This window comes from Drosophila suzukii, chromosome X (genome assembly GCF_043229965.1).
Source record: "Drosophila suzukii chromosome X, CBGP_Dsuzu_IsoJpt1.0, whole genome shotgun sequence".
NCBI lineage: Eukaryota > Metazoa > Arthropoda > Insecta > Diptera > Drosophilidae > Drosophila > Drosophila suzukii.
Window position 1 is genome coordinate 25,529,594 of NC_092084.1, and position 24,030 is coordinate 25,553,623.

The 24,030-nt window shown below is 38.5% G+C and overlaps 5 long non-coding RNA genes across 5 annotated transcripts; all 5 read left to right on the top strand.

The window, feature by feature from the left end:
* Positions 1–302: 302 nt before the first annotated feature.
* LOC139353397 (uncharacterized) lies at positions 303–5,030 on the top strand. The gene is made up of 4 exons (XR_011604685.1): positions 303–379; positions 440–1,117; positions 1,188–1,332; positions 3,732–5,030. It is a non-coding gene; the product is annotated as an uncharacterized lncRNA (long non-coding RNA).
* A 1,229-nt stretch (positions 5,031–6,259) lies between these two features.
* On the top strand, positions 6,260–7,247 carry LOC139353398 (uncharacterized). Its single transcript, XR_011604686.1, has 3 exons — positions 6,260–6,336; positions 6,397–7,074; positions 7,145–7,247. It is a non-coding gene; the product is annotated as an uncharacterized lncRNA (long non-coding RNA).
* LOC139353399 (uncharacterized) lies at positions 7,244–10,979 on the top strand. The gene is made up of 2 exons (XR_011604687.1): positions 7,244–7,289; positions 9,681–10,979. It is a non-coding gene; the product is annotated as an uncharacterized lncRNA (long non-coding RNA).
* A 966-nt stretch (positions 10,980–11,945) lies between these two features.
* Positions 11,946–16,943, top strand: LOC139353454 (uncharacterized). The gene is made up of 4 exons (XR_011604737.1): positions 11,946–12,285; positions 12,346–13,023; positions 13,094–13,238; positions 15,645–16,943. It is a non-coding gene; the product is annotated as an uncharacterized lncRNA (long non-coding RNA).
* A 1,621-nt stretch (positions 16,944–18,564) lies between these two features.
* LOC139353455 (uncharacterized) lies at positions 18,565–22,901 on the top strand. The gene is made up of 3 exons (XR_011604738.1): positions 18,565–18,988; positions 19,059–19,203; positions 21,603–22,901. It is a non-coding gene; the product is annotated as an uncharacterized lncRNA (long non-coding RNA).
* Positions 22,902–24,030: the final 1,129 nt, after the last annotated feature.

Here is a 24,030-nt window from a genome sequence, read left to right on the forward strand (position 1 = left end):
AAACTATGCATCATTAATTTGGTGACAAAAAAAATGATTGTACAATATTTTTTAAGTAAAAGAATAACACTTACAAGTTTGTCATCAACTAAAACTTTTTGTAATAAGTAATAAAGTGAACGTTAGTATAGTTGGAAAACAGTTCACTCTTTTTTAAGAGTCTAAAAATGATACGATATTTGTATATCTTAGCAACCCTTTAAAAGGTTGTATTTTTATAGTATTAATCAACCCTAATTTTACTTGTCAAAAAAAAAATCTGTGTTCCATTAAACGTGCTGGTGATAGGTGCTTGTAAAAAGTAGGTGCGGTTTTTAGGGCGAAGGACATTTGTCCCAGTTTGGAGGAAATGTTACTCCACACTTTCATTCAAGACGCGGTAAGTTATTGGGTTAAAGGGAATCGGATTTGGAATTATATATATAAATACATTCCTTAGCTGCCTTGCAATCTGTTCCTAGCTCATAAAGGCAGGTCTTAAGATGTACTACACCGCGCAACTCATATAAATAGTATCTACTCAGGACCTGCTGGCGGTCTATTTCGCCAACAAGGCCTACAAAGTCTTGTGCAAACTTCGAATGGCAACGCTTCAGGATGGGAGATCTGAGCAGTGCCGCCGTTCCTTTGAGATGGCTCTGGAGCCAACAGTCGATGTCAGAATGCCCTACTTGGAAGGGTCATTCTGATACTGAATCAACGCGACCCACGTCTCTATAGGGAGGGTTTAAGTCTTCTCAATGCGGCCTATAAGCTTGATGAACCCCATCCAGTAGTTTTAAGTATTCTTGCGACCTGCCACTATTTCATTGGAGATCTGGTGATCTGGTCTTTAATCTGGCTCAAATTCGCATTGGCTTCATCGAAATTGCGCAGCTGCAACCGCATAGTTGCTGTAAGGTGGCCAGAGTCACCATGCAAGTGAGGAATTCGACTTCGCCAGGACATACTATCAGGATTCGGTAAGTTTCGCACTTGAAAGCTTCCACGAGGCTAAAGAGACGAAAATTCGGCGGCTATGAAGTTGTAGTGCCCTACAAGTCCATTATCGCCGAATATCTGAGCTATTATGACTGCCTGATATCCAGCTCACAGACAACAATAACATTGCAGCCAGGTAAGCCCCTAATTGTACTAAACTAAATAAGATTTTGAATAAAATATAATTCTAATGTATTATTCTTTAGGACCTATTTGGGAAGCTGAAGCTTACCAAAAAGTCCTTCTCTATCTTCGATGTGATCCTGGGTAGCTCGGGAAGTACGCCCAGATGGCTTCATCTAAGAACAAGACAGAAAAGCGCGACATCAGGAAAATGCCTTGAACTCAAGGGTAAGATTAGTTTTCGAAAATTGTTACCCTGTACACTGGGGCGGTCAACATTGTATGGTCATTTTTATACTTTATCAGAGGGTATTATGATTTCAGTCAGAAGTTTGCAACGCAGTGATGGAGACGTTTCCGACCCCATAAAGTATACATATTCTTGATCAGCATCACTAGATGAGTCCATCTAGCCATGTCCATCCGTCCGTCTGTCCGTCCGTTTCTACCCAAAATTGTCCCTCAGTTTTAAAGCTATCGGGCTGAAACTTTACCAAAAGTCTTCTGTCTTTTGCAGGTAGTATATATGTCGGAATCAGCCGGATCGGACAACTATATCTTATAAAAATAAGGAATAATCGGGAAAAAAACAAGGAAGAACGCTATAGTCGAGTACCTCGACTATCAGATACCCGTTACTCAGCTAAAGGGACCAAAGGGAAATGAAGATATGCAAGCAGCAAAGCGAGATTAAAATGCGCCACCTACCGGCGGTAGACCGATTTAAGCGTTATGGGCGTTAGAGTGGGCGTGGAAAATTTTTTTTCGATCAATCGATAGGTATTGACGAGACCAATACATTTAAGCTAAAATTTTTTATCCAGCATGAAAATTGTGGACGTTACAGGTTTGGGGGATTTGTGGGCGTTAAGGTGGGCGTGTCAAACTTTTTTGGGTCAATCGATAGGTTTTGATAAGAGCAATACATTTCAGTATTTCTGTAGAAGCCACAGTTTTGGGCGGTTTGTGGGCGTTAGAGTGGGCGTGGCACATTGCTGAAACAAACTTGCGCTGCATAAGAAGCTCAGGAGTCTGCACGCCAAATCTCAATAGCCTAGCTCTTATAGTTTCCGAGATCTCAGCGTTCATCCGGACAGACGGACAGGCGGACAGGCGGACAGACGGACATGGCTAGATCGACTCGGCTAGTGATCCTGATCAAGAATATATATACTTTATGGGGTCGGAAACGCTTCCTTTTGCCTGTTACATACTTTCCGACGAATCTAATAATCTTAATTTTATCAAAATCGGACGACTATATCATATAGCTGCCATAGGAACGATCGGAAAATTGGTGGGAAAATAATATGAAACAAATTAAAGCTTCGGTGTTTTTTGACATATTATCTTATACTATTGGGAATATCATTTTTTTATATTTTTAAATTTAATTATTATAACTACAAGCGTATACAAGCTTCGGCTTGCTGAATATTGACCGAGACAAAGTTGGGGAGGGGAAATCGATCTATTTGAAAACGTTATGGATGGTATACATGTCGTATGAGTAATTTTCGAAGAATCTTTGAAGACGTTTCGCAAGGTCTGAAACTCGACCAAAAATTTTAGTACGCTTAAAAAATGATTAGCACTAAATTCAAAAAATTTGATAACAAAACAGATATAGTTTAAAATATTGCCACGGCTTCTTATAGTATTCTGTTTGTAGCATTTCAAAAATGCTTTGTTTCAGCCTTTAAAGAAATTACTCCCGTAGCAATAGGAAGTAGTCAAAATTACAAATACTGCTTAGCATAGCATTTTGACCCCTGACTAAAATATTATTTTTATTTTTTCAAGAAAGGTACAAAAGTTAGAAGAAAAAAATACATTATTATTATTATTATTACAGATAGAAGGTTTACAAAACTAGACTAACTTAGTTGGTAAAGCACTGGCAACAAGGACTTCGGCTTTTAAGGTTAGAAAAAAATACATACATACGTCTATATACTTGGTTTTCCGAAAATATTTGAAAAGGCTGGAAACACCTTTTTACTTAAAACAATCTTACGAACAGACTACATGACCCTAAATAATACATAATACTTACATACATAAATACATTGTCGACGACAAATGAGAAATTCGACGCGTTTGCCACCTTAACCTGCTCGTCACAATAAATGTTCACAATATGTATTAATAAATTTAAACATTTACATTTTTTTGTGTGTAGTAGTTACTTAAAATACTTATTATAAATTTCTAGATTCTCCAACGCAATTCCAGAAACAATTTAATTTAATTTTTTTAATCATAATAGAACAAATGATAACCCTTTTTGTATCTGGGTTGGAATTTCTTCATCTGTACGTACTTAGTTATCCTCTGTCTCTCTGTCCGAAAGTCAGACCGTATGAACGCTGAGATATCGGAAACTTTAAAAGCTAGAGGGTTGGGATTATGCACACAGCATACACGCAAGTTTGTTTACCGGAGTGCCACGCCCACTCTAACTCCCAGAAACGGCCACAAAGCTAAAGTCTGTCTGGGGCCCACATTTTTTTTTAATATAACTAATTTAACTATTTTATCCGTATTGGTGAATTTTAACAATTAATTTTTGTTGTGTGAAGTAGTTACAAATTTAATTATATTCATAATTTATTATACATTTATAGATTCTCCAGCGCAGTCCTGAGCAGTTGCATCGATCTGGCCTTGATCATTAATGAGGAAGCCAAGCAAATCCCAGCCCATCCAAAACCCGAATGGGATGAGCCCAAGACCCCAATGTTTCAAGACTAGACTGCCAGACTACTTTGAGGCCATGTCCTTATCCATTACCCCGTCCCTCAAGTGGATTTGGTCCAGCCCTATTTGGGACAGAACTTAGCCTTCAGGTGCGGAACTCACTGGATTCTGATAGCATGTCTTGGCGAAGTCGAATTCAACACTTCCATGGTGACTCTGGCCACCTTATAACAACTGTGCGATTTCAGCTGCGCAGTTTCGATGAAGCCAATGCGAATTTGAGCCAAATTTAAGACCAGTTGGTAATCTCCAATGAAATGGTAGTAGGTCGCAAGAATACTTAAGACTACTGGATGGCATTCATCAACCTTATAGGCCGCATTGAGGGGACTTAAACCATCCCTATAAAGTCTTGGGTCGCGTTGACTCAGTTTCACAACGACCCTTCCAAGTAGCGCATTTTGACATCGACTGTTGGCTTCAGATCCATCTCAAAGGAACGGCGGCACTGTTCAGATCTCCCATCCTGAGATTCGATTCCATTCGAAGTTTGTCCAAGTCTTTGTAGGCCTTCTTGTCAAAGTAGGCCTCCAGCAGGTCCTCTCCAGATACAATTTATAGGAGCTGCACGGTGTTGTACATCTTAAAACCTGCCTTTATGAGCTAGGAACAGACTGCAAGGCAACTAAGGAATCTGTTTGTATATAAAATTGTGTGCAGAAACATTTCCTCCAAGTTGGGACTAATGTCCTTCGACTAAAAACAGCTTCCATTTTTTACAAGCACCTAGCACAAGCACGTTTTTAAAGTCGCGTTGATCCAGTTTCACAATGACCCTTCCAAGTGGGGCATTCTGACACCGACTGTAGTGCTTCAGAGCCCTTTTAAAGGAACGACGGCACTGTTCGATCTCCTATCCAGAGAAAACAATGTCCTATCACAGAGCGAACATCAGCAGGTCTCCGAGGTTGGGTCACTCTTGAAATAGCGGAAGGATCCTATGTAATCCTGACGCTTGAAGGCCAATGACCCACGTTCAACTAAGTTCGGCGGATTTGGTGACTTCTGGAGAGGGAGGAGGAAAGAGTCGACTCATGTCCGAAGAGGAAAATTGTGATTTAAATGCAAGCGAAATCGAGTCAGCTGATTAAAAATGTGCACTCCAATGCCACACATCTCTAAACCAATTAAATAATTAATAAAATAGGCATTATTTATTTCAAAAATATTATTTGTTTCTAATTATAATAGAATAATTTGTATCTGGGTCATAATTTCTTCATCCGTAAGTACTGTGTTCTTTTTTATGGACCCCGTTCCCATTCTCTGTTTAACAAATTAATTTCCTTCTATTTTATGCTAGCAGTCATAAGTTTGCAACACAGTGGGACGCATTTCGCCCACTCTAGCTAAGACAAACCGCAATCCAATGGCGCACACATTCTTGAAGATTTTTTCAGTGTTCATTTCGTTTTATTTCTTTTATATTTTCGTTTCTTACGATTTAAAGAATGTGTTTTTTTTAAATCGAACGTCTGTATCCTTTAGATGTTTATAGAAATTGGTCAATCCCAAGTCCATAAAATTTTGAACGTGGATATTCAGGCGAACCATCGCCTTCGTAATTAAGAAGTCTCCGCCGCTTTTAATGTTAAAAATGGTTTTATTCCGTTTGCGTGTATATCAATAAGTAAAATCATTGTAGTATCAACATATTTCAACTGTGTGTGGTGTTTTCGCGGGGGACACAGGTCTGTCCCCCTCCCCCCTTTCGCTTAGGCGCTAAAACATAAATAATTTAAAACTTATTCCACTAAGGCCACTTTCCTCGCAGCACTTTACAAAAATTTTAAAACAAATACGTGCTATATGTCGCTGAAAATATAATTCAATATGCTAATAACGCTGCCTTTGCTTAAATTCTCGAAATACCATAGAGTTAAAGTTATAGCAAAAAGTTTTTATCTTTTTCCTTCTTTGTCTATTTTCTCAAAATTGGCTTTAACGATTTTTTGTTAATTTCAAATTATATAGGCCCAGAGATTCTTCAACTTTAAATAGCTAACACTTTGAGCTATAATTATTGAGCGATAAAAAGTGGAACCCCATCCAGTTCAAACCAAAAAACATTTCATGCTTACCTTGAAGGCCCAAAACTATGCATCATTAATTTGGTGACAAAAAAAATGATTGTACAATATTTTTTAAGTAAAAGAATAACACTTACAAGTTTGTCATCAACTAAAACTTTTTGTAATAAGTAATAAAGTGAACGTTAGTATAGTTGGAAAACAGTTCACTCTTTTTTAAGAGTCTAAAAATGATACGATATTTGTATATCTTAGCAACCCTTTAAAAGGTTGTATTTTTATAGTATTAATCAACCCTAATTTTACTTGTCAAAAAAAAAATCTGTGTTCCATTAAACGTGCTGGTGATAGGTGCTTGTAAAAAGTAGGTGCGGTTTTTAGGGCGAAGGACATTTGTCCCAGTTTGGAGGAAATGTTACTCCACACTTTCATTCAAGACGCGGTAAGTTATTGGGTTAAAGGGAATCGGATTTGGAATTATATATATAAATACATTCCTTAGCTGCCTTGCAATCTGTTCCTAGCTCATAAAGGCAGGTCTTAAGATGTACTACACCGCGCAACTCATATAAATAGTATCTACTCAGGACCTGCTGGCGGTCTATTTCGCCAACAAGGCCTACAAAGTCTTGTGCAAACTTCGAATGGCAACGCTTCAGGATGGGAGATCTGAGCAGTGCCGCCGTTCCTTTGAGATGGCTCTGGAGCCAACAGTCGATGTCAGAATGCCCTACTTGGAAGGGTCATTCTGATACTGAATCAACGCGACCCACGTCTCTATAGGGAGGGTTTAAGTCTTCTCAATGCGGCCTATAAGCTTGATGAACCCCATCCAGTAGTTTTAAGTATTCTTGCGACCTGCCACTATTTCATTGGAGATCTGGTGATCTGGTCTTTAATCTGGCTCAAATTCGCATTGGCTTCATCGAAATTGCGCAGCTGCAACCGCATAGTTGCTGTAAGGTGGCCAGAGTCACCATGCAAGTGAGGAATTCGACTTCGCCAGGACATACTATCAGGATTCGGTAAGTTTCGCACTTGAAAGCTTCCACGAGGCTAAAGAGACGAAAATTCGGCGGCTATGAAGTTGTAGTGCCCTACAAGTCCATTATCGCCGAATATCTGAGCTATTATGACTGCCTGATATCCAGCTCACAGACAACAATAACATTGCAGCCAGGTAAGCCCCTAATTGTACTAAACTAAATAAGATTTTGAATAAAATATAATTCTAATGTATTATTCTTTAGGACCTATTTGGGAAGCTGAAGCTTACCAAAAAGTCCTTCTCTATCTTCGATGTGATCCTGGGTAGCTCGGGAAGTACGCCCAGATGGCTTCATCTAAGAACAAAACAGAAAAGCGCGACATCAGGAAAATGCCTTGAACTCAAGGGTAAGATTAGTTTTCGAAAATTGTTACCCTGTACACTGGGGCGGTCAACATTGTATGGTCATTTTTATACTTTATCAGAGGGTATTATGATTTCAGTCAGAAGTTTGCAACGCAGTGATGGAGACGTTTCCGACCCCATAAAGTATACATATTCTTGATCAGCATCACTAGATGAGTCCATCTAGCCATGTCCATCCGTCCGTCTGTCCGTCCGTTTCTACCCAAAATTGTCCCTCAGTTTTAAAGCTATCGGGCTGAAACTTTACCAAAAGTCTTCTGTCTTTTGCAGGTAGTATATATGTCGGAATCAGCCGGATCGGACAACTATATCCTATAAAAATAAGGAATAATCGGGAAAAAAACAAGGAAGAACGCTATAGTCGAGTACCTCGACTATCAGATACCCGTTACTCAGCTAAAGGGACCAAAGGGAAATGAAGATATGCAAGCAGCAAAGCGAGATTAAAATGCGCCACCTACCGGCGGTAGACCGATTTAAGCGTTATGGGCGTTAGAGTGGGCGTGGAAAATTTTTTTTCGATCAATCGATAGGTATTGACGAGACCAATACATTTAAGCTAAAATTTTTTATCCAGCATGAAAATTGTGGACGTTACAGGTTTGGGGGATTTGTGGGCGTTAAGGTGGGCGTGTCAAACTTTTTTGGGTCAATCGATAGGTTTTGATAAGAGCAATACATTTCAGTATTTCTGTAGAAGCCACAGTTTTGGGCGGTTTGTGGGCGTTAGAGTGGGCGTGGCACATTGCTGAAACAAACTTGCGCTGAATAAGAAGCTCAGGAGTCTGCACGCCAAATCTCAATAGCCTAGCTCTTATAGTTTCCGAGAGCTCAGCGTTCATCCGGACAGACGGACAGGCGGACAGGCGGACATGGCTAGATCGACTCGGCTAGTGATCCTGATCAAGAATATATATACTTTATGGGGTCGGAAACGCTTCCTTTTGCCTGTTACATACTTTCCGACGAATCTAATAATCTTAATTTTATCAAAATCGGACGACTATATCATATAGCTGCCATAGGAACGATCGGAAAATTGGTGGGAAAATAATATGAAACAAATTAAAGCTTCGGTGTTTTTTGACATATTATCTTATACTATTGGGAATATCATTTTTTTATATTTTTAAATTTAATTATTATAACTACAAGCGTATACAAGCTTCGGCTTGCTGAATATTGACCGAGACAAAGTTGGGGAGGGGAAATCGATCTATTTGAAAACGTTATGGATGGTATACATGTCGTATGAGTAATTTTCGAAGAATCTTTGAAGACGTTTCGCAAGGTCTGAAACTCGACCAAAAATTTTAGTACGCTTAAAAAATGATTAGCACTAAATTCAAAAAATTTGATAACAAAACAGATATAGTTTAAAATATTGCCACGGCTTCTTATAGTACTCTGTTTGTAGCATTTCAAAAATGCTTTGTTTCAGCCTTTAAAGAAATTACTCCCGTAGCAATAGGAAGTAGTCAAAATTACAAATACTGCTTAGCATAGCATTTTGACCCCTGACTAAAATATTATTTTTATTTTTTCAAGAAAGGTACAAAAGTTAGAAGAAAAAAATACATTATTATTATTATTATTACAGATAGAAGGTTTACAAAACTAGACTAACTTAGTTGGTAAAGCACTGGCAACAAGGACTTCGGCTTTTAAGGTTAGAAAAAAATACATACATACGTCTATATACTTGGTTTTCCGAAAATATTCGAAAAGGCTGGAAACACCTTTTTACTTAAAACAATCTTACGAACAGACTACATGACCCTAAATAATACATAATACTTACATACATAAATACATTGTCGACGACAAATGAGAAATTCGACGCGTTTGCCACCTTAACCTGCTCGTCACAATAAATGTTCACAATATGTATTAATAAATTTAAACATTTACATTTTTTTGTGTGTAGTAGTTACTTAAAATACTTATTATAAATTTCTAGATTCTCCAACGCAATTCCAGAAACAATTTAATTTAATTTTTTTAATCATAATAGAACAAATGATAACCCTTTTTGTATCTGGGTTGGAATTTCTTCATCTGTACGTACTTAGTTATCCTCTGTCTCTCTGTCCGAAAGTCAGACCGTATGAACGCTGAGATATCGGAAACTTTAAAAGCTAGAGGGTTGGGATTATGCACACAGCATACACGCAAGTTTGTTTACCGGAGTGCCACGCCCACTCTAACTCCCAGAAACGGCCACAAAGCTAAAGTCTGTCTGGGGCCCACATTTTTTTTTAATATAACTAATTTAACTATTTTATCCGTATTGGTGAATTTTAACAATTAATTTTTGTTGTGTGAAGTAGTTACAAATTTAATTATATTCATAATTTATTATACATTTATAGATTCTCCAGCGCAGTCCTGAGCAGTTGCATCGATCTGGCCTTGATCATTAATGAGGAAGCCAAGCAAATCCCAGCCCATCCAAAACCCGAATGGGATGAGCCCAAGACCCCAATGTTTCAAGACTAGACTGCCAGACTACTTTGAGGCCATGTCCTTATCCATTACCCCGTCCCTCAAGTGGATTTGGTCCAGCCCTATTTGGGACAGAACTTAGCCTTCAGGTGCGGAACTCACTGGATTCTGATAGCATGTCTTGGCGAAGTCGAATTCAACACTTCCATGGTGACTCTGGCCACCTTATAACAACTGTGCGATTTCAGCTGCGCAGTTTCGATAAAGCCAATGCGAATTTGAGCCAAATTTAAGACCAGTTGGTAATCTCCAATGAAATGGTAGTAGGTCGCAAGAATACTTAAGACTACTGGATGGCATTCATCAACCTTATAGGCCGCATTGAGGGGACTTAAACCATCCCTATAAAGTCTTGGGTCGCGTTGATTCAGTTTCACAACGACCCTTCCAAGTAGCGCATTTTGACATCGACTGTTGGCTTCAGATCCATCTCAAAGGAACGGCGGCACTGTTCAGATCTCCCATCCTGAGATTCGATTCCATTCGAAGTTTGTCCAAGTCTTTGTAGGCCTTCTTGTCAAAGTAGGCCTCCAGCAGGTCCTCTCCAGATACAATTTATAGGAGCTGCACGGTGTTGTACATCTTAAAACCTGCCTTTATGAGCTAGGAACAGACTGCAAGGCAACTAAGGAATCTGTTTGTATATAAAATTGTGTGCAGAAACATTTCCTCCAAGTTGGGACTAATGTCCTTCGACTAAAAACAGCTTCCATTTTTTACAAGCACCTAGCACAAGCACGTTTTTAAAGTCGCGTTGATCCAGTTTCACAATGACCCTTCCAAGTGGGGCATTCTGACACCGACTGTAGTGCTTCAGAGCCCTTTTAAAGGAACGACGGCACTGTTCGATCTCCTATCCAGAGAAAACAATGTCCTATCACAGAGCGAACATCAGCAGGTCTCCGAGGTTGGGTCACTCTTGAAATAGCGGAAGGATCCTATGTAATCCTGACGCTTGAAGGCCAATGACCCACGTTCAACTAAGTTCGGCGGATTTGGTGACTTCTGGAGAGGGAGGAGGAAAGAGTCGACTCATGTCCGAAGAGGAAAATTGTGATTTAAATGCAAGCGAAATCGAGTCAGCTGATTAAAAATGTGCACTCCAATGCCACACATCTCTAAACCAATTAAATAATTAATAAAATAGGCATTATTTATTTCAAAAATATTATTTGTTTCTAATTATAATAGAATAATTTGTATCTGGGTCATAATTTCTTCATCCGTAAGTACTGTGTTCTTTTTTATGGACCCCGTTCCCATTCTCTGTTTAACAAATTAATTTCCTTCTATTTTATGCTAGCAGTCATAAGTTTGCAACACAGTGGGACGCATTTCGCCCACTCTAGCTAAGACAAACCGCAATCCAATGGCGCACACATTCTTGAAGATTTTTTCAGTGTTCATTTCGTTTTATTTCTTTTATATTTTCGTTTCTTACGATTTAAAGAATGTGTTTTTTTTAAATCGAACGTCTGTATCCTTTAGATGTTTATAGAAATTGGTCAATCCCAAGTCCATAAAATTTTGAACGTGGATATTCAGGCGAACCATCGCCTTCGTAATTAAGAAGTCTCCGCCGCTTTTAATGTTAAAAATGGTTTTATTCCGTTTGCGTGTATATCAATAAGTAAAATCATTGTAGTATCAACATATTTCAACTGTGTGTGGTGTTTTCGCGGGGGACACAGGTCTGTCCCCCTCCCCCCTTTCGCTTAGGCGCTAAAACATAAATAATTTAAAACTTATTCCACTAAGGCCACTTTCCTCGCAGCACTTTACAAAAATTTTAAAACAAATACGTGCTATATGTCGCTGAAAATATAATTCAATATGCTAATAACGCTGCCTTTGCTTAAATTCTCGAAATACCATAGAGTTAAAGTTATAGCAAAAAGTTTTTATCTTTTTCCTTCTTTGTCTATTTTCTCAAAATTGGCTTTAACGATTTTTTGTTAATTTCAAATTATATAGGCCCAGAGATTCTTCAACTTTAAATAGCTAACACTTTGAGCTATAATTATTGAGGGATAAAAAGTGGAACCCCATCCAGTTCAAACCAAAAAACATTTCATGCTTACCTTGAAGGCCCAAAACTATGCATCATTAATTTGGTGACAAAAAAAATGATTGTACAATATTTTTTAAGTAAAAGAATAACACTTACAAGTTTGTCATCAACTAAAACTTTTTGTAATAAGTAATAAAGTGAACGTTAGTATAGTTGGAAAACAGTTCACTCTTTTTTAAGAGTCTAAAAATGATACGATATTTGTATATCTTAGCAACCCTTTAAAAGGTTGTATTTTTATAGTATTAATCAACCCTAATTTTACTTGTCAAAAAAAAAATCTGTGTTCCATTAAACGTGCTGGTGATAGGTGCTTGTAAAAAATAGGTGCGGTTTTTAGGGCGAAGGACATTTGTCCCAGTTTGGAGGAAATGTTACTCCACACTTTCATTCAAGACGCGGTAAGTTATTGGGTTAAAGGGAATCGGATTTGGAATTATATATATAAATACATTCCTTAGCTGCCTTGCAATCTGTTCCTAGCTCATAAAGGCAGGTCTTAAGATGTACTACACCGCGCAACTCATATAAATAGTATCTACTCAGGACCTGCTGGCGGTCTATTTCGCCAACAAGGCCTACAAAGTCTTGTGCAAACTTCGAATGGCAACGCTTCAGGATGGGAGATCTGAGCAGTGCCGCCGTTCCTTTGAGATGGCTCTGGAGCCAACAGTCGATGTCAGAATGCCCTACTTGGAAGGGTCATTCTGATACTGAATCAACGCGACCCACGTCTCTATAGGGAGGGTTTAAGTCTTCTCAATGCGGCCTATAAGCTTGATGAACCCCATCCAGTAGTTTTAAGTATTCTTGCGACCTGCCACTATTTCATTGGAGATCTGGTGATCTGGTCTTTAATCTGGCTCAAATTCGCATTGGCTTCATCGAAATTGCGCAGCTGCAACCGCATAGTTGCTGTAAGGTGGCCAGAGTCACCATGCAAGTGAGGAATTCGACTTCGCCAGGACATACTATCAGGATTCGGTAAGTTTCGCACTTGAAAGCTTCCACGAGGCTAAAGAGACGAAAATTCGGCGGCTATGAAGTTGTAGTGCCCTACAAGTCCATTATCGCCGAATATCTGAGCTATTATGACTGCCTGATATCCAGCTCACAGACAACAATAACATTGCAGCCAGGTAAGCCCCTAATTGTACTAAACTAAATAAGATTTTGAATAAAATATAATTCTAATGTATTATTCTTTAGGACCTATTTGGGAAGCTGAAGCTTACCAAAAAGTCCTTCTCTATCTTCGATGTGATCCTGGGTAGCTCGGGAAGTACGCCCAGATGGCTTCATCTAAGAACAAGACAGAAAAGCGCGACATCAGGAAAATGCCTTGAACTCAAGGGTAAGATTAGTTTTCGAAAATTGTTACCCTGTACACTGGGGCGGTCAACATTGTATGGTCATTTTTATACTTTATCAGAGGGTATTATGATTTCAGTCAGAAGTTTGCAACGCAGTGATGGAGACGTTTCCGACCCCATAAAGTATACATATTCTTGATCAGCATCACTAGATGAGTCCATCTAGCCATGTCCATCCGTCCGTCTGTCCGTCCGTTTCTACCCAAAATTGTCCCTCAGTTTTAAAGCTATCGGGCTGAAACTTTACCAAAAGTCTTCTGTCTTTTGCAGGTAGTATATATGTCGGAATCAGCCGGATCGGACAACTATATCTTATAAAAATAAGGAATAATCGGGAAAAAAACAAGGAAGAACGCTATAGTCGAGTACCTCGACTATCAGATACCCGTTACTCAGCTAAAGGGACAAAGGGAAATGAAGATATGCAAGCAGCAAAGCGAGATTAAAATGCGCCACCTACCGGCGGTAGACCGATTTAAGCGTTATGGGCGTTAGAGTGGGCGTGGAAAATTTTTTTTCGATCAATCGATAGGTATTGACGAGACCAATACATTTAAGCTAAAATTTTTTATCCAGCATGAAAATTGTGGACGTTACAGGTTTGGGGGATTTGTGGGCGTTAAGGTGGGCGTGTCAAACTTTTTTGGGTCAATCGATAGGTTTTGATAAGAGCAATACATTTCAGTATTTCTGTAGAAGCCACAGTTTTGGGCGGTTTGTGGCCGTTAGAGTGGGCGTGGCACATTGCTGAAACAAACTTGCGCTGCATAAGAAGCTCAGGAGTCTGCACGCCAAATCTCAATAGCCTAGCTCTTATAGTTTCCGAGATCTCAGCGTTCATCCGGACAGACGGACAGGCGGACAGGCGGACAGGCGGACAGACGGACATGGCTAGATCGACTCGGCTAGTGATCCTGATCAAGAATATATATACTTTATGGGGTCGGAAACGCTTCCTTTTGCCTGTTACATACTTTCCGACGAATCTAATAATCTTAATTTTATCAAAATCGGACGACTATATCATATAGCTGCCATAGGAACGATCGGAAAATTGGTGGGAAAATAATATGAAACAAATTAAAGCTTCGGTGTTTTTTGACATATTATCTTATACTATTGGGAATATCATTTTTTTATATTTTTAAATTTAATTATTATAACTACAAGCGTATACAAGCTTCGGCTTGCTGAATATTGACCGAGACAAAGTTGGGGAGGGGAAATCGATCTATTTGAAAAAGTTATGGCTGGTATACATGTCGTATGACTAATTTTTGAAGAATCTTTGAAGACGTTTCGCAAGGTCTGAAACTCGACCAAAAATTTTAGTACGCTTAAAAAATGATTAGCACTAAATTCAAAAAATTTGATAACAAAACAGATATAGTTTAAAATATTGCCACGGCTTCTTATAGTATTCTGTTTGTAGCATTTCAAAAATGCTTTGTTTCAGCCTTTAAAGAAATTACTCCCGTAGCAATAGGAAGTAGTCAAAATTACAAATACTGCTTAGCATAGCATTTTGACCTCTGACTAAAATATTATTTTTATTTTTTCAAGAAAGGTACAAAAGTTAGAAGAAAAAAATACATTATTATTATTATTATTACAGATAGAAGGTTTACAAAACTAGACTAACTTAGTTGGTAAAGCACTGGCAACAAGGACTTCGGCTTTTAAGGTTAGAAAAAAATACATACATACGTCTATATACTTGGTTTTCCGAAAATATTTGAAAAGGCTGGAAACACCTTTTTACTTAAAACAATCTTACGAACAGACTACATGACCCTAAATAATACATAATACTTACATACATAAATACATTGTCGACGACAAATGAGAAATTCGACGCGTTTGCCACCTTAACCTGCTCGTCACAATAAATGTTCACAATATGTATTAATAAATTTAAACATTTACATTTTTTTGTGTGTAGTAGTTACTTAAAATACTTATTATAAATTTCTAGATTCTCCAACGCAATTCCAGAAACAATTTAATTTAATTTTTTTAATCATAATAGAACAAATGATAACCCTTTTTGTATCTGGGTTGGAATTTCTTCATCTGTACGTACTTAGTTATCCTCTGTCTCTCTGTCCGAAAGTCAGACCGTATGAACGCTGAGATATCGGAAACTTTAAAAGCTAGAGGGTTGGGATTATGCAGACAGCATACACGCAAGTTTGTTTACCGGAGTGCCACGCCCACTCTAACTCCCAGAAACGGCCACAAAGCTAAAGTCTGTCTGGGGCCCACATTTTTTTTTAATATAACTAATTTAACTATTTTATCCGTATTGGTGAATTTTAACAATTAATTTTTGTTGTGTGAAGTAGTTACAAATTTAATTATATTCATAATTTATTATACATTTATAGATTCTCCAGCGCAGTCCTGAGCAGTTGCATCGATCTGGCCTTGATCATTAATGAGGAAGCCAAGCAAATCCCAGCCCATCCAAAACCCGAATGGGATGAGCCCAAGACCCCAATGTTTCAAGACTAGACTGCCAGACTACTTTGAGGCCATGTCCTTATCCATTACCCCGTCCCTCAAGTGGATTTGGTCCAGCCCTATTTGGGACAGAACTTAGCCTTCAGGTGCGGAACTCACTGGATTCTGATAGCATGTCTTGGCGAAGTCGAATTCAACACTTCCATGGTGACTCTGGCCACCTTATAACAACTGTGCGATTTCAGCTGCGCAGTTTCGATGAAGCCAATGCGAATTTGAGCCAAATTTAAGACCAGTTGGTAATCTCCAATGAAATGGTAGTAGGTCGCAAGAATACTTAAGACTACTGGATGGCATTCATCAACCTTATAGGCCGCATTGAGGGGACTTAAACCATCCCTATAAAGTCTTGGGTCGCGTTGATTCAGTTTCATAACGACCCTTCCAAGTAGCGCATTTTGACATCGACTGTTGGCTTCAGATCCATCTCAAAGGAACGGCGGCACTGTTCAGATCTCCCATCCTGAGATTCGATTCCATTCGAAGTTTGTCCAAGTCTTTGTAGGCCTTCTTGTCAAAGTAGGCCTCCAGCAGGTCCTCTCCAGATACAATTTATAGGAGCTGCACGGTGTTGTACATCTTAAAACCTGCCTTTATGAGCTAGGAACAGACTGCAAGGCAACTAAGGAATCTGTTTGTATATAAAATTGTGTGCAGAAACATTTCCTCCAAGTTGGGACTAATGTCCTTCGACTAAAAACAGCTTCCATTTTTTACAAGCACCTAGCACAAGCACGTTTTTAAAGTCGCGTTGATCCAGTTTCAGAATGACCCTTCCAAGTGGGGCATTCTGACACCGACTGTAGTGCTTCAGAGCCCTTTTAAAGGAACGACGGCACTGTTCGATCTCCTATCCAGAGAAAACAATGTCCTATCACAGAGCGAACATCAGCAGGTCTCCGAGGTTGGGTCACTCTTGAAATAGCGAAAGGATCCTATGTAATCCTGACGCTTGAAGGCCAATGACCCACGTTCAACTAAGTTCGGCGGATTTGGTGACTTCTGGAGAGGGAGGAGGAAAGAGTCGACTCATGTCCGAAGAGGAAAATTGTGATTTAAATGCAAGCGAAATCGAGTCAGCTGATTAAAAATGTGCACTCCAATGCCACACATCTCTAAACCAATTAAATAATTAATAAAATAGGCATTATTTATTTCAAAAATATTATTTGTTTCTAATTATAATAGAATAATTTGTATCTGGGTCATAATTTCTTCATCCGTAAGTACTGTGTTCTTTTTTATGGACCCCGTTCCCATTCTCTGTTTAACAAATTAATTTCCTTCTATTTTATGCTAGCAGTCATAAGTTTGCAACACAGTGGGACGCATTTCGCCCACTCTAGCTAAGACAAACCGCAATCCAATGGCGCACACATTCTTGAAGATTTTTTCAGTGTTCATTTCGTTTTATTTCTTTTATATTTTCGTTTCTTACGATTTAAAGAATGTGTTTTTTTTAAATCGAACGTCTGTATCCTTTAGATGTTTATAGAAATTGGTCAATCCCAAGTCCATAAAATTTTGAACGTGGATATTCAGGCGAACCATCGCCTTCGTAATTAAGAAGTCTCCGCCGCTTTTAATGTTAAAAATGGTTTTATTCCGTTTTGCGTGTATATCAATAAGTAAAATCATTGTAGTATCAACATATTTCAACTGTGTGTGGTGTTTTCGCGGGGGACACAGGTCTGTCCCCCTCCCCCCTTTCGCTTAGGCGCTAAAACATAAATAATTTAAAACTTATTCCACTAAGGCCACTTTCCTCGCAGCACTTTACAAAAATTTTAAAACAAATACGTGCTATATGTCGCTGAAAATATAATTCAATATGCTAATAACGCTGCCTTTGCTTAAATTCTCGAAATACCATAGAGTTAAAGTTATAGCAAAAAGTTTTTATCTTTTTCCTTCTTTGTCTATTTTCTCAAAATTGGCTTTAACGATTTTTTGTTAATTTCAAATTATATAGGCCCAGAGATTCTTCAACTTTAAATAGCTAACACTTTGAGCTATAATTATTGAGCGATAAAAAGTGGAACCCCATCCAGTTCAAACCAAAAAACATTTCATGCTTACCTTGAAGGCCCAAAACTATGCATCATTAATTTGGTGACAAAAAAAATGATTGTACAATATTTTTTAAGAAAAAGAATAACACTTACAAGTTTGTCATCAACTAAAACTTTTTGTAATAAGTAATAAAGTGAACGTTAGTATAGTTGGAAAACAGTTCACTCTTTTTTAAGAGTCTAAAAATGATACGATATTTGTATATCTTAGCAACCCTTTAAAAGGTTGTATTTTTATAGTATTAATCAACCCTAATTTTACTTGTCAAAAAAAAAATCTGTGTTCCATTAAACGTGCTGGTGATAGGTGCTTGTAAAAAACAGGTGCGGTTTTTAGGGCGAAGGACATTTGTCCCAGTTTGGAGGAAATGTTACTCCACACTTTCATTCAAGACGCGGTAAGTTATTGGGTTAAAGGGAATCGGATTTGGAATTATATATATAAATACATTCCTTAGCTGCCTTGCAATCTGTTCCTAGCTCATAAAGGCAGGTCTTAAGATGTACTACACCGCGCAACTCATATAAATAGTATCTACTCAGGACCTGCTGGCGGTCTATTTCGCCAACAAGGCCTACAAAGTCTTGTGCAAACTTCGAATGGCAACGCTTCAGGATGGGAGATCTGAACAGTGCCGCCGTTCCTTTGAGATGGCTCTGGAGCCAACAGTCGATGTCAGAATGCCCTACTTGGAAGGGTCATTCTGATACTGAATCAACGCGACCCACGTCTCTATAGGGAGGGTTTAAGTCTTCTCAATGCGGCCTATAAGCTTGATGAACCCCATCCAGTAGTTTTAAGTATTCTTGCGACCTGCCACTATTTCATTGGAGATCTGGTGATCTGGTCTTTAATCTGGCTCAAATTCGCATTGGCTTCATCGAAATTGCGCAGCTGCAACCGCATAGTTGCTGTAAGGTGGCCAGAGTCACCATGCAAGTGAGGAATTCGACTTCGCCAGGACATACTATCAGGATTCGGTAAGTTTCGCACTTGAAAGCTTCCACGAGGCTAAAGAGACGAAAATTCGGCGGCTATGAAGTTGTAGTGCCCTACAAGTCCATTATCGCCGAATATCTGAGCTATTATGACTGCCTGATATCCAGCTCACAGACAACAATAACATTGCAGCCAGGTAAGCCCCTAATTGTACTAAACTAAATAAGATTTTGAATAAAATATAATTCTAATGTATTATTCTTTAGGACCTATTTGGGAAGCTGAAGCTTACCAAAAAGTCCTTCTCTATCTTCGATGTGATCCTGGGTAGCTCGGGAAGTACGCCCAGATGGCTTCATCTAAGAACAAGACAGAAAAGCGCGACATCAGGAAAATGCCTTGAACTCAAGGGTAAGATTAGTTTTCGAAAATTGTTACCCTGTACACTGGGGCGGTCAACATTGTATGGTCATTTTTATACTTTATCAGAGGGTATTATGATTTCAGTCAGAAGTTTGCAACGCAGTGATGGAGACGTTTCCGACCCCATAAAGTATACATATTCTTGATCAGCATCACTAGATGAGTTCATCTAGCCATGTCCATCCGTCCGTCTGTCCGTCCGTTTCTACCCAAAATTGTTCCTCAGTTTTAAAGCTATCGGGCTGAAACTTTACCAAAAGTCTTCTGTCTTTTGCAGGTAGTATATATGTCGGAATCAGCCGGATCGGACAACTATATCTTATAAAAATAAGGAATAATCGGGAAAAAAACAAGGAAGAACGCTATAGTCGAGTACCTCGACTATCAGATACCCGTTACTCAGCTAAAGGGACCAAAGGGAAATGAAGATATGCAAGCAGCAAAGCGAGATTAAAATGCGCCACCTACCGGCGGTAGACCGATTTAAGCGTTATGGGCGTTAGAGTGGGCGTGGAAAATTTTTTTTCGATCAATCGATAGGTATTGACGAGACCAATACATTTAAGCTAAAATTTTTTATCCAGCATGAAAATTGTGGACGTTACAGGTTTGGGGGATTTGTGGGCGTTAAGGTGGGCGTGTCAAACTTTTTTGGGTCAATCGATAGGTTTTGATAAGAGCAATACATTTCAGTATTTCTGTAGAAGCCACAGTTTTGGGCGGTTTGTGGGCGTTAGAGTGGGCGTGGCACATTGCTGAAACAAACTTGCGCTGCATAAGAAGCTCAGGAGTCTGCACGCCAAATCTCAATAGCCTAGCTCTTATAGTTTCCGAGATCTCAGCGTTCATCCGGACAGACGGACAGGCGGACAGGCGGACAGACGGACATGGCTAGATCGACTCTGCTAGTGATCCTGATCAAGAATATATATACTTTATGGGGTCGGAAACGCTTCCTTTTGCCTGTTACATACTTTCCGACGAATCTAATAATCTTAATTTTATCAAAATCGGACGACTATATCATATAGCTGCCATAGGAACGATCGGAAAATTGGTGGGAAAATAATATGAAACAAATTAAAGCTTCGGTGTTTTTTGACATATTATCTTATACTATTGGGAATATCATTTTTTTATATTTTTAAATTTAATTATTATAACTACAAGCGTATACAAGCTTCGGCTTGCTGAATATTGACCGAGACAAAGTTGGGGAGGGGAAATCGATCTATTTGAAAACGTTATGGATGGTATACATGTCGTATGAGTAATTTTCGAAGAATCTTTGAAGACGTTTCGCAAGGTCTGAAACTCGACCAAAAATTTTAGTACGCTTAAAAAATGATTAGCACTAAATTCAAAAAATTTAATAACAAAACAGATATAGTTTAAAATATTGCCACGGCTTCTTATAGTATTCTGTTTGTAGCATTTCAAAAATGCTTTGTTTCAGCCTTTAAAGAAATTACTCCCGTAGCAATAGGAAGTAGTCAAAATTACAAATACTGCTTAGCATAGCATTTTGACCCCTGACTAAAATATTATTTTTATTTTTTCAAGAAAGGTACAAAAGTTAGAAGAAAAAAATACATTATTATTATTATTATTACAGATAGAAGGTTTACAAAACTTGACTAACTTAGTTGGTAAAGCACTGGCAACAAGGACTTCGGCTTTTAAGGTTAGAAAAAAATACATACATACGTCTATATACTTGGTTTTCCGAAAATATTTGAAAAGGCTGGAAACACCTTTTTACTTAAAACAATCTTACGAACAGACTACATGACCCTAAATAATACATAATACTTACATACATAAATACATTGTCGACGACAAATGAGAAATTCGACGCGTTTGCCACCTTAACCTGCTCGTCACAATAAATGTTCACAATATGTATTAATAAATTTAAACATTTACATTTTTTTGTGTGTAGTAGTTACTTAAAATACTTATTATAAATTTCTAGATTCTCCAACGCAATTCCAGAAACAATTTAATTTAATTTTTTTAATCATAATAGAACAAATGATAACCCTTTTTGTATCTGGGTTGGAATTTCTTCATCTGTACGTACTTAGTTATCCTCTGTCTCTCTGTCCGAAAGTCAGACCGTATGAACGCTGAGATATCGGAAACTTTAAAAGCTAGAGGGTTGGGATTATGCACACAGCATACACGCAAGTTTGTTTACCGGAGTGCCACGCCCACTCTAACTCCCAGAAACGGCCACAAAGCTAAAGTCTGTCTGGGGCCCACATTTTTTTTTAATATAACTAATTTAACTATTTTATCCGTATTGGTGAATTTTAACAATTAATTTTTGTTGTGTGAAGTAGTTACAAATTTAATTATATTCATAATTTATTATACATTTATAGATTCTCCAGCGCAGTCCTGAGCAGTTGCATCGATCTGGCCTTGATCATTAATGAGGAAGCCAAGCAAATCCCAGCCCATCCAAAACCCGAATGGGATGAGCCCAAGACCCCAATGTTTCAAGACTAGACTGCCAGACTACTTTGAGGCCATGTCCTTATCCATTACCCCGTCCCTCAAGTGGATTTGGTCCAGCCCTATTTGGGACAGAACTTAGCCTTCAGGTGCGGAACTCACTGGATTCTGATAGCATGTCTTGGCGAAGTCGAATTCAACACTTCCATGGTGACTCTGGCCACCTTATAACAACTGTGCGATTTCAGCTGCGCAGTTTCGATGAAGCCAATGCGAATTTGAGCCAAATTTAAGACCAGTTGGTAATCTCCAATGAAATGGTAGTAGGTCGCAAGAATACTTAAGACTACTGGATGGCATTCATCAACCATATAGGCCGCATTGAGGGGACTTAAACCATCCCTATAAAGTCTTGGGTCGCGTTGATTCAGTTTCATAACGACCCTTCCAAGTAGCGCATTTTGACATCGACTGTTGGCTTCAGATCCATCTCAAAGGAACGGCGGCACTGTTCAGATCTCCCATCCTGAGATTCGATTCCATTCGAAGTTTGTCCAAGTCTTTGTAGGCCTTCTTGTCAAAGTAGGCCTCCAGCAGGTCCTCTCCAGATACAATTTATAGGAGCTGCACGGTGTTGTACATCTTAAAACCTGCCTTTATGAGCTAGGAACAGACTGCAAGGCAACTAAGGAATCTGTTTGTATATAAAATTGTGTGCAGAAACATTTCCTCCAAGTTGGGACTAATGTCCTTCGACTAAAAACAGCTTCCATTTTTTACAAGCACCTAGCACAAGCACGTTTTTAAAGTCGCGTTGATCCAGTTTCAGAATGACCCTTCCAAGTGGGGCATTCTGACACCGACTGTAGTGCTTCAGAGCCCTTTTAGAGGAACGACGGCACTGTTCGATCTCCTATCCAGAGAAAACAATGTCCTATCACAGAGCGAACATCAGCAGGTCTCCGAGGTTGGGTCACTCTTGAAATAGCGGAAGGATCCTATGTAATCCTGACGCTTGAAGGCCAATGACCCACGTTCAACTAAGTTCGGCGGATTTGGTGACTTCTGGAGAGGGAGGAGGAAAGAGTCGACTCATGTCCGAAGAGGAAAATTGTGATTTAAATGCAAGCGAAATCGAGTCAGCTGATTAAAAATGTGCACTCCAATGCCACACATCTCTAAACCAATTAAATAATTAATAAAATAGGCATTATTTATTTCAAAAATATTATTTGTTTCTAATTATAATAGAATAATTTGTATCTGGGTCATAATTTCTTTATCCGTAAGTACTGTGTTCTTTTTTATGGACCCCGTTCCCATTCTCTGTTTAACAAATTAATTTCCTTCTATTTTATGCTAGCAGTCATAAGTTTGCAACACAGTGGGACGCATTTCGCCCACTCTAGCTAAGACAAACCGCAATCCAATGGCGCACACATTCTTGAAGATTTTTTCAGTGTTCATTTCGTTTTATTTCTTTTATATTTTCGTTTCTTACGATTTAAAGAATGTGTTTTTTTTAAATCGAACGTCTGTATCCTTTAGATGTTTATAGAAATTGGTCAATCCCAAGTCCATAAAATTTTGAACGTGGATATTCAGGCGAACCATCGCCTTCGTAATTAAGAAGTCTCCGCCGCTTTTAATGTTAAAAATGGTTTTATTCCGTTTGCGTGTATATAAATAAGTAAAATCATTGTAGTATCAACATATTTCAACTGTGTGTGGTGTTTTCGCGGGGGACACAGGTCTGTCCCCCTCCCCCCTTTCGCTTAGGCGCTAAAACATAAATAATTTAAAACTTATTCCACTAAGGCCACTTTCCTCGCAGCACTTTACAAAAATTTTAAAACAAATACGTGCTATATGTCGCTGAAAATATAATTCAATATGCTAATAACGCTGCCTTTGCTTAAATTCTCGAAATACCATAGAGTTAAAGTTATAGCAAAAAGTTTTTATCTTTTTCCTTCTTTGTCTATTTTCTCAAAATTGGCTTTAACGATTTTTTGTTAATTTCTAATTATATAGGCCCAGAGATTCTTCAACTTTAAATAGCTAACACTTTGAGCTATAATTATTGAGCGATAAAAAGTGGAACCCCATCCAGTTCAAACCAAAAAACATTTCATGCTTACCTTGAAGGCCCAAAACTATGCATCATTAATTTGGTGACAAAAAAATGATTGTACAATATTTTTTAAGTAAAAGAATAACACTTACAAGTTTGTCATCAACTAAAACTTTTTGTAATAAGTAATAAAGTGAACGTTAGTATAGTTGGAAAACAGTTCACTCTTTTTTAAGAGTCTAAAAATGATACGATATTTGTATATCTTAGCAAGAGCCAGA